This window comes from Mixophyes fleayi, chromosome 6 (genome assembly GCF_038048845.1).
Source record: "Mixophyes fleayi isolate aMixFle1 chromosome 6, aMixFle1.hap1, whole genome shotgun sequence".
Classification (NCBI taxonomy): Eukaryota; Metazoa; Chordata; class Amphibia; order Anura; family Limnodynastidae; genus Mixophyes; species Mixophyes fleayi.
The window spans coordinates 104,864,152-104,875,827 of NC_134407.1; positions in this window are offsets into that span (position 1 = coordinate 104,864,152).

The following is an 11,676-nucleotide window of genomic DNA, read 5'->3' on the forward strand; positions in this document are numbered from 1 at the left end:
ATGGACCAAGGTAGTTTGGTATCTGTCTGCATCAGACCCCCTCTCCACTAGGAGTAAAATAGAAAACTATTCAGCCGTTATAGAGTCTAGAATATAAATAGAAATTGAGAAAGGCAATTTGGAATCTGTCTGCATCATAATCATCAAGATCATCATTAGTGCCCTCGTCGCCTACACAAATCTCCCCCTCATCCTCTTCTAATTCAAAAGTGGCATCCTCAATTGGTGTATCACCGCCTACACTCAGGCTGTTAAGGCACACATGAGCAGAACTGCTGAAAGGAACCTTCTTTATGGGTACACTGTCACTAACAGAATGCTCACGATTAGACATACCACTGGTGGATGGACAGGGCCATCTTTTCCATTGGGCACGATGGGCAGCTGCCCGGGAGCCTCATGGGCAAGGGGGCCCCATAGGCACGGCTCTTAATGAGAATAAATAATCCTGCAAAAGAAAAAAACCTACAAAAAAAACCTACAAGGATCACTGAGCAAGTACATCTATCTATCTCTATCTCTATATATCTATATCTATATCTGTATCTGTATACATCTATATATCTATATCTATATCTAGGGGCCCCGGTGCACTGCTTTGCCCGGGGGCCCATAATGTTGTTAAGATGGCCCTGTGGGTGGACTCTCCACAGGGATTGGTGTCATTTCTGATTCAGAGCATACATTATCCTCTAATGCCTTACTGTTTTCTTGCAGCTCGGCTTTCACGCGTAACAGTACTTGTGCACCACTTTTAGACTCCAAATTACTTGGTTTTGCTTTGTCACAAGTGTCTGTACAAGAAGAAGGCTCAGTAACATTTTTGGATCTGCCACTAATAGAGAAAGGCGAAGGCCTCATTCTCTTTTTGCCACTGCGTGTGTAGAATGGCATGTTGGCGAATTTTTTTTTATCGGCCCTTAACTTTTCCTCAGTTACACTTCTTTTTCGCTTCAACATGGTAAATATTTTTTTGGTGTGTGTTTTTTTGACTGATTTCAAAAGACTGTGTAGTTTGACATCGCCTTTCCCAGATGACGTACTGGGAACACTACCATCAGGTCTGGTGACAGAACCTGGTTGCTGATTCTGCTCATATGTGGACTGCTTTGAATTCATTATGAGCCCAAAGCACTTGTAGTGCTACAAATTGTTTTAGATACTGCTGACAAATATGACTTTTGACAGCCAGAAATATTAATGCAAAAGAATGGGGGACACCCCAAAGCATTTGTAGTGCCAAATATTGAAAAAAAAAAGACTCCTCTATCCTCCTCTCTTCTCTATGAATTGTTATCAGAATTGTATTTAGAATTGTATTCTCTGTCCCTGCTCTAATCAGCCTGTGACTACACCCTGCTCTCTCCCTCTGTCAAATGGCGATGGATTGCTGTGGAGGCAGGTATTTATAATTTTCAAATATCGCGAGCACCGAGCCCCGAGATCCGACGACGTCACAATGACGTTCGGCCTCAATTTGGAATCCGAGCAGGTGGGAGAGTACCATGCCTGCTCGGCTCGGTACTCGGATACCCTAAATTCGGTAGGATTCGGTTTTCTGGGAACCAAGCCCGCCCATCTCAAATTAATAGGTATATTAAAAAGGTTGAAAATCTGAGTATTTCTTACACAAACCTTCATATATTATCCCTGGATAGATATAGACATATAGAGATAGATATATTGTGATAAAGCATGGCATTCACTGGAGTCTCACACAGCTTGGCTGAACCATTTCACTATTTATTGGCAGTTTTCATGATGGCTTAAACAGTTTCAGCGATTGTTACAGCAGACATATCCAGTAAAGGCATCACAGTTCTCCCACAACCCTATATCTGGCTGACAAGTAGTAATATTCGCTCCTGTGTTTTATCTTTTCCCAAGTGCCCCCCAGACAGATGTGTATGTGCAGCTTTGAGAACAAGTGGTGTATGGATTTGTGGCACTAACAATTGCTCTACAGTTCTACCTTGCACATTAGCAACTCTATACAACAGATCATTCTTAACCATTTAAAAGGCAATACCTTCTGCAGGCTTTTCAGCCTTCTCTACCCCATTGATCTCAAATACATTCTTATAGACATTAGCTAAGACAAAATTTCCCAGTTAGTCTTGGCCAAAGTCTATTAATTGAAACAAGTTAGACAATCCTGCCCAGTCTGAGTATTCATTGGGAGACTTCACCCTAGGTCTCGCCAGCAAATGATGGAAGGAACCGGTACTACTTTGGTACTTGTGCGGCTTTCCTTTATCTTTGCTCCAACCTCTTAGGTGTATTGTCTCCAACTTTCTGGTTCAGGTTTGGTGGCAGTTCATGGCATTTTCCCTATTCTGTTCCTCAAGCTCCTCCGTCAAGGCTGGACTTTCGGACTATGCTTTAATTGCCGAAGTGTCCATCTGGATTCTCTCCTGGAGGATCTGCTTGAAAAGCAGAAACTGTCTGCCCAGGATTAAGGGGTATGGCAGTTGTAGGGCAAATGCCACTACTACTGTGACTGTCTGTCCATTTACAGCTACAGGCAAAAGGGTCCTGTCATATTCCTCGGCCATCCCATGGACACAGAGTACCTTCACTTTGGGCAATCTATGAGTCAGTTTCTCTGGTAAAATGGAGCTGGAAACCAAGGACAGTTCACTACCCTATTCTACCAGAGCCAGCACCACATGTTGATTCTCAAACACAGTTATATGGAACAAGCAAGACCTCACGATTACTGGACTCATTGTACAGTAGCTCGGGTAGGTTAGTTGTGTGTGCGCCAGTGAACAATCCATAGTTCTACTAACGTTGGGCACTGTGCCCACAAATGTCCAGGCTCTTTGCACTCGAAGCAGATTGGATGTAATGCAGGTTTGTCTGTGTTAGAAATATAATGGAATTTGGATTAATTCAAGTAATAATATGTGTTTATACTTTAAATAGTTAATACAAGTTAATTTTCTACGGGAAAGAATAGCCTGTTTGATTAAGGTCTAACAAAGAGTGAGATAAGGCATATTCTTCTTGTTTGTCTGTACCAGGGTACCAGAAGACTAGATTAAATTTAATGTGTAGTGCACCCCTCCAAAGACAAAATTATGTATAGAGGATTGTGCTAAAATATACCCTCTGTTGCTAAAACTCTGCCGAACAACAGTAAAGGTATATAAGATTATACAAATGCATTGTTTCTTGTTCAGACTCTTGTTAGAGTGCTGTACCCATGCTTGCATGAAATAAAGAAAAGAACACTTGGATCTTGCGGCTTATGTCTTTGACTTCACAATGATTGTTGAAAACTATATACATAAAAGTTTGGTACTGAAACCCAGGATCCACAGACAGCTTTCTCTCTCAAAGAAAGAAAAAAAAATTCTAATCATGAGACAGGAATTGACTGCGGCCGCAAAAAGGTGAGCTTTATTGCCTTTTATTCCACTTGCTGTCTTATGAGATGAAGATTTGTTGACTTTGAGAAGTGCTGCCTTAGCTGACTTCTTTGGGTAAGATTCAAATGTTCTTCTTTTATTAATAATACACATCAGCAGATGTCTGTATTATGCTTTGTGCTATCACAGTCTGTATTTGGACCTAATAAGTTTGTCTGAGTCTTGTATTGTTGCAACACCTGTTAAATGAAAGGAGGCTCATGAGTGTGACAAGAAAGGAGTGTGTTTATGGGGAGACAATGAAATAACTTTCTCCCGATTCATGAGGGGCCAGTGAGTGACTTTAATGGCGCTAAGGTGTAACAAAGGTCTTCTGCATTTCCGTGGTCTGACTGCTTGCGGCTGACATAGTCAGATGACAGATTACGGAATTTTGTCACCTACTGTCAGAATCACCCACAGACCCAGAGAGCAGAGCGTGCACACGTGTGTGGTTGTGCAATAGTTAGTAGAGAGCCCTATTACTAGACTTGGCTTTTGACCTGCTAGCATGCGGACATTTCCATGTGACTTTTTGCTGGTGTATAAAAATATTTGAGGGTCACACCAGGGAGATAGCCAATGAAATTTCCAGAGGGATGACCAGCGTCAGTTAGGTACAGAAAAGTATGAGTTGAATTCTGTAAAATATTTGTATCAAATGGAAGAAAAAGACTCTAGATTAGGGATGTGCACCGGCCACTTTTGGTGTCTCGTGTTTTGTGTTTTGGGTTCGGATTTGCTTGATGTTTTGGGTTCGGATTTGTTTCGCAAAACACCTGTCAAAAGGTTTTGGTTCGGATTTAAGGTTTTGGATTCGGATTTAGTTTGAAAAAAGCATAAAAAGTTCCAAAATCAAGTTTTTGGGCTTATTTTCACTCCTACGCTATTATTAACCTCAATAAGATTCAATAACAATAATTTCCACTAATTTCCAGTCTATTCTGAAGACCCTCACACCTCACAATATTGTTTTTAGTCCAAAACGTTTCACCGAGGTAGCTTTCTGGACTGCATAGTGGAGTGGCCCCGGTACCCAATTTGGTACCGGGGCCACAATATATCACCCTCAACTGGTCTCAATTCCACCAAAAAAGTATCTGGACTGCGTAGTGGAGTGGTCCCCACAATATAAAAAAACACTCAACTGGTCTGAATTCCACCAAAAAAGTATCTGGACTGCGTAGTGGAGTGGTCCCCACAATATAATAAAAAAAAAACAATTGTTCTGAATTCCACCAAACAAGTATCTGGACTGCGTAGTGGAGTGGCCCCGGTACCCAATTTGATACCGGGGCCACAATATAATAAAAAAAAAACTCAATTGTTCTGAATTTCACCAAACAAGTATCTGGACTGCGTAGTGGAGTGGTCCCCACAATATAATAAAAAATTCCTCAACTGGTCTGAATTCCACCAAAAAAGAATCTGGACTGCGTAGTGGAGTGGTCCCCACAATATAATAAAAAAAACCCTCAACTGGTCTGAATTCCACCAAAAAAGTATCTGGACTGCGTAGTAGAGTGGTCCCCACAATAAGATAAAAAAAAAACCAATTGTTCTGAATTCCACCAAACAAATATCTGGACTGCGTAGTGGAGTGGCCCCGGTACCCAATTTGATACCGGGGCCACAATATAATAAAAAAAATCTCAACTGTTCTGAATTCCACCAAACAAGTATCTGGACTGCGTAGTGGAGTGGTCCCCACAATATAATAAAAAAACCTCAACTGGTCTGAATTCCACCAAAAAAGTATCTGGACTGCGTAGTGGAGTGGTCCCCACAATATAATAAAAAAAAAACCAATTGTTCTGAATTCCACCAAACAAGTATCTGGACTGCATAGTGGAGTGGTCCCCACAATATAATAAAAAAACCCTCAACTGGTCTGAATTCCACCAAAAAAGTATCTGGATTGCGTAGTGGAGTGGTCCCCACAATATAATAAAAAAAAACAATTGTTCTGAATTCCACCAAACAAGTATCTGGACTGCGTAGTGGAGTGGTCCCCACAATATAATAAAAAAACACCTCAACTGGTCTGAATTCCACCAAAAAAGTATCTGGACTGCGTAGTGGAGTGGTCCCAACAATATAATAAAAAAAAACCAATTGTTCTGAATTCCACCAAACAAGTATCTGGACTGCGTAGTGGAGTGGCCCCGGTACCCAATTTGATACCGGGGCCACAATATAATAAAAAAAACCTCAATTGTTCTGAATTTCACCAAACAAGTATCTGGACTGCGTAGTGGAGTGGTCCCCACAATATAATAAAAAAACCCTCAACTGTTCTGAATTCCACCAAACAAGTATCTGGACTGCGTAGTGGAGTGGTCCCCACAATAGAATAAAAAAACCCTCAACTGGTCTGAATTCCACCAAAAAAGTATCTGGACTGCGTAGTGGAGTGGTCCCCACAATATAATAAAAAAACACCTCAACTGGTCTGAATTCCACCAAAAAAGTATCTGGACTGCGTAGTGGAGTGGTCCCCACAATATAATAAAAAAAAAAACCAATTGTTCTGAATTCAACCAAACAAGTATCTGGACTGCGTAGTGGAGTGGTCCCCACAATATAATAAAAAATCCCTCAACTGGTCTGAATTCCACCAAAAAAGTATCTGGACTGCGTAGTGGAGTGGTCCCCACAATATAATAAAAAAACCCTCAACTGGTCTGAATTCCACCAAAAAAGTATCTGGACTGCGTAGTGGAGTGGTCCCCACAATATAATAAAAAAAAAACAATTGTTCTGAATTCCACCAAACAAGTATCTGGACTGCGTAGTGGAGTAGCCCCGGTACCCAATTTGATACCGGGGCCACAATATAATAAAAAAAACCTCAACTGTTCTGAATTCCACCAAACAAGTATCTGGACTGCGTAGTGGAGTGGTCCCCCCAATATAATAAACAAATCCCTCAACTGGTCTGAATTCCACCAAAAAAGTATCCGGACTGCGTAGTGGAGTGGTCCCCACAATATAATAAAAAAACCCTCAACTGGTCTGAATTCCACCAAAAAAGTATCTGGACTGCGTAGTGGAGTGGTCCCCACAATATAATAAAAAAAAACCAATTGTTCTGAATTCCACCAAACAAGTATCTGGACTGCGTAGTGGAGTGGCCCAGGTACCTAATTTGATACCGGGACCACAATATAATAAAAAAAACCTCAACTGTTCTGAATTCCACCAAACAAGTATCTGGACGGCGTAGTGGAGTGGTCCCCACAATATAATAAAAAAAATCCCTCAACTGGTCTGAATTTCACCAAACAAGTATCTGGACTGCGTAGTGGAGTGGTCCCCACAATATAATAAAAAATCTCTCAACTGGTCTGAATTCCACCAAAAAAGTATCTGGACTGCGTAGTGGAGTGGTCCCCACAATATAATAAAAAAAACCCTCAACTGGTCTGAATTCCACCAAAAAAGAATCTGGACTGCGTAGTGGAGTGGTCCCCACAATATAATAAAAAAAAAACAATTGTTCTGAATTCCACCAAACAAGTATCTGGACTGCGTAGTGGAGTAGCCCCGGTACCCAATTTGATACCGGGGCCACAATATAATAAAAAAAACCTCAACTGTTCTGAATTCCACCAAACAAGTATCTGGACTGCGTAGTGGAGTGGTCCCCACAATATAATAAAAAAATCCCTCAACTGGTCTGAATTCCACCAAAAAAGTATCTGGACTGCGTAGTGGAGTAGTCCCCACAATATAATAAAAAAACCCTCAACTGGTCTGAATTCCACCAAAAAAGTATCTGGACTGCGTAGTGGAGTGGTCCCCACAATATAATAAAAAAAAAACCAATTGTTCTGAATTTCACCAAACAAGTATCTGGACTGCGTAATGGAGTGGCCCCGGTACCCAATTTGATACCGGGGCCACAATATAATAAAAAAAACCTCAACTGTTCTGAATTCCACCAAACAAGTATCTGGACTGCGTAGTGGAGTGGTCCCCACAATATAATAAAAAAATCCTCAACTGGTCTGAATTCCACCAAAAAAGTGTCTGGACTGCGTAGTGGATTGGTCCCCACAATATAATAAAAAAACCCTCAACTGGTCTAAATTCCTCCAAAAAAGTATCTGGACTGCGTAGTGGAGTGGTCCCCACAATATAATAAAAAATCCCTCAACTGGTCTGAATTCCATAAAACAAGTATCTGGACTGCGTAGTGGAGTGGTCCCCACAATATAATAAAAAATCCCTCAACTGGTCTGAATTCCATAAAACAAGTATCTGGACTGCGTAGTGGAGTGGCCCCTGTACCCAATTTGGTACCGGGGCCACAATATAATAATAAAACCCTCAACTGGTATGAATTCCAGTGCACAGATGGCGGACACCAGATGGACGTCTAAAAACCAACATAGCAGTTAAGGGCTCAGTTCCTCTTTTCTGTGACTGCACAAACAATTAACGTAGTAATAGAAATGACAGTTTGGTTTTTTTTTAATATAGAAAGAAATAAGGTAGTACTAGAAATGGCAGTTATTTATTATTTTTTTTAAATAGAGAAAGAAAGAAATTAGTAATAGAAATGGCAGTTATTCGAATCCCCAGGAGTGTCTAAGTGGGGTGAGCCACAGAGTGATTATTTCCCTTAGTTTCTCTAACAGGTTGTCAGTGTTGTGCCTCTTCTTAAAACCTGTGATACATAACTACACACACTCGGCAAAGCTTTTGCAAATTATCTGCGGCACAGGAGAGTACCACTGGACTGTACTTTAATAGCAGTACCTATTATTTTTGGGTACAGCAACAGTGAATGATCGTAGTTAGACTTTTAAATAGCAGTACAAGCTAGATTTTTTAAAATTTTGTAATATTTTTTTCCAATTATTTTTGGAAAATTTTTTATTATTTTTTTTTATTTTTTTTTTAATTAATTTTTTATAATTTTTTTTATAAATTTAAATTAGTTTTTTTTAGAACTTTTGGATAACTTGGAAATAACAATGCCCTTAGCAGAACAGACCACAGGACACAGGAAATACAGAAAGAAAGAAGGTAGCAATAGAAATGGCAGTTCCTCTTTTTTGGAACTGCACAAACAGTGATGAAAATGAAGGTGGAGCTGGTGGCATGTCACGGTCCTCTTCAGAGGACAATCTCCTGACCAGCAGGTCTTTGCACCGCTGTAGACTTGTGTCCGCCGGAAACAGAGACACAACATACGCTTTAAACCAAGGATCGAGAACGGTGGCCAGAATGTATTCCTCTGACCTTAAAAGACTGACCACCCTCGGATCCTGGCAAAGCGTACGAAGGGCTTCATCCACAAGAGCTACATGCATGGTGGAATCGCAATGGTGTACCAGCTCCTCCCTCACTTTCTCCAGCTGCTTCTGCAAAAGCCTGATCAGGGGAATCACCTGACTCAAGCTGGCAGTGTCGGAACTGACTTCTCGTGTGGCAAGTTCAAATGGCTGCAGAACCTTGCACAACACGGAAATCATTCTCCAGTGCCCTTGACTCAGGCGCATCCCCACTCCTTTTCCTATGTCGTAGGTGGCTGTGTAGGCTTGAATGGCCCTTTGATGCTCCTCCATCCTCTGCAGCATATAGAGGGTGGAGTTCTAGCACGTCACTACCTCTTGTTAATTTAGATTGCAAGGCTTGTAAATACTTTGAAGATAAAAAAAAGCAGGTTGCACAGACTGTGGAGCTAGAAAGTGAAATTAAATGGACCACAGTAGTTTGGTGGCTATCTATGCCCCCCCCCCCCCCCTCCCGCCCTACACTTGTAGTTGAATATAAAAAAAGCAGCCTGCATAGACTGTAGAACTAGAAATTCAAATATACAAAGAAATGGACAAAGGCAGTTTGGTATCTGTCTGCATCAGATCCCCTCTCCACTAGGAGTAAAATAGAAAACTATTCAGCCGTTATATAATCTAGAATATAAATAGAAATTGAGAAAGGCAAATTGTTATCTGTCTGCATCATAATCATCAACATCCTCCTCAGCGCCAGCTACATCAATATCCTCCTCCCGGTGTACAACATTCACACCTTCATTAGCCAAATCTGTAACTGGACTGTGAGTGATTCTTCCAGCATATGCAGAGGGCGTGCTGCAAATGGTGGAAGGAGCCACCTCTTCCCGGACAGTGATGGGAAGGTCAGGCTTCGCAACCACCAACACCCTTGGACTCGCCTTGGGGATTTGTGATAATTTCTCTTTAGAAGGCAGAGTTGTTTGCTGTTTTGTTGCTGACAGCATAACTCTCTTAATTTTTTTGTAGGGGGGGAGGAGGGCTTAGTTCCTTGGGTGAAGCTGAACCACTAGTCATGAACACGGGCCAGGGCCTAATCCGTTCCTTGCCACTGCGTGTCGTAAATGGCATATTGGCAACTTTATGTTTCTCCTCATATGATTTTAAGTTTCTCTTTTTGCTACTTTTACTGAACTTGGGCTTTTTGGATTTTACATGCCCTGTACTAGGAGATTGGGCATCGGGCTTGCCAGACGACGTTGATGGCATTTCATCGTCTATGTCATGACTAGTGGCAGCAGCTTCAGCATTAGGAGGAAGTGGGTCTTGATCTTTCCCTACTTTATTCTCCAAATTTTTGTTCTGCATTATATGTAGCACAAGAGAGTGTACCCCGAAGCCACACACACTCGGCAAAGCCTTTAAAAATTATATGCGGCACAGGAGAGTACCACTGGACTGGAGTTATACAGCAGTACCACTGGACTTATACTGCAGAATGAGTGAAATTTGTAATATGGCAGTAACAACAATGGACTTATACTGCAGAATAAGTGAACTTTGTAATATTGCAGTACCACTGGACTTATACTGCAGAATGAGTGAACTTTGTAATATTGCAGTACCACTGGACTTATACTGCAGAAAGAGTGAACTTTGTAATATTGCAGTACCACTGGACTTATACTGCAGAATGAGTGAACTTTGTAATATTGCAGTACCAATGGACTTATACTGCAGAATGAGTGAACTTTGTAATATCGCAGTACCACTGGACTTATACTGCATAATGAGTTAACTTTGTAATATTGCAGTACCAATGGACTTATACTGCAGAATGAGTGAACTTTGTAATATTGCAGTACCACTGGACTTATACTGCAGAATGAGTGAACTTTGTAATATTGCAGTACCAATGGACTTATACTGCAGAATGATTGAACTTTGTAATATAGCAGTACCAATGGACTTATACTGCAAAATCAGTGAACTTTGTAATATAGCAGTACCACTAGACTTATACTGCTGAATCAGTGAACTTTGTAATATAGCAGTACCAATGGACTTATACTGCAGAATTGTTTTGGGATATTTTTTTTTTTTATTATTTTTTTTTATAATTACTTTTTATGTAATTTTTTTTATAACTTTTTTTGAAATTTTTTATAATTTGGGAATAATGGGGAAATAACAATGCCCTTAGAAGGACAGAGCACAGGACACAGCACCACTGGACTGAACAGGACACAGCACAGGACCCAGCAGCACCACTGAACTCAGAAGGACAGAGCACAGGACACAGCACCACTGGACTGAACAGGACACAGCACAGGACCCAGCAGCACCACTGAACTCAGAAGGACAGAGCACAGGACACAGAACCACTGGACTGAGCAGAACACAGAGCACAGCACAGAACTGAACAGCACGAGATATAGCAGGACAGACGACCACCTAACACACCCTCCCTCTACCCTGATCAATGCCCGAGTGAAGATGGCGTCGACTAGCGGGGAATTTATAGGATCCGAGTATCGCGAGATCCGACAGCGGGATTATGACTCAGAGCCTCGGTTTCAGTTTTACAATTGGCGTGAATACCCGGATCTGTCTCGGATCCGGCTCGGATCGGCAACGTTCGGGTGGGCTCGGATTTCAGAAATCCGAGTGCGCTCATCTCTACTCTAGATCATGTTACTTTTCCTATGTCTGGCTATTTTGACCTGCACATGTTTTAACAATTACAGACTGTGATAGGTGATGTGAATTTAATAGTTATAACAGCCTCACCCGGTCGCCATAAACCAAAGGACAAGCATATTACAATCTTCTTTCTTATCTCTCTTCTTCCCTGCTTCTATTAGCTGGGGATATATCACCTAATCCAAGTCCCCCACACTTCTTCCATGCACATATATCTGAATGCTATCAAAAACCAGCAAACCTCAAACACATCACCTGTCTCCCATCTCTTCCAAAGTCCTTAAATGTGCCCTTTGGAATGCAAACTTACCTCCATA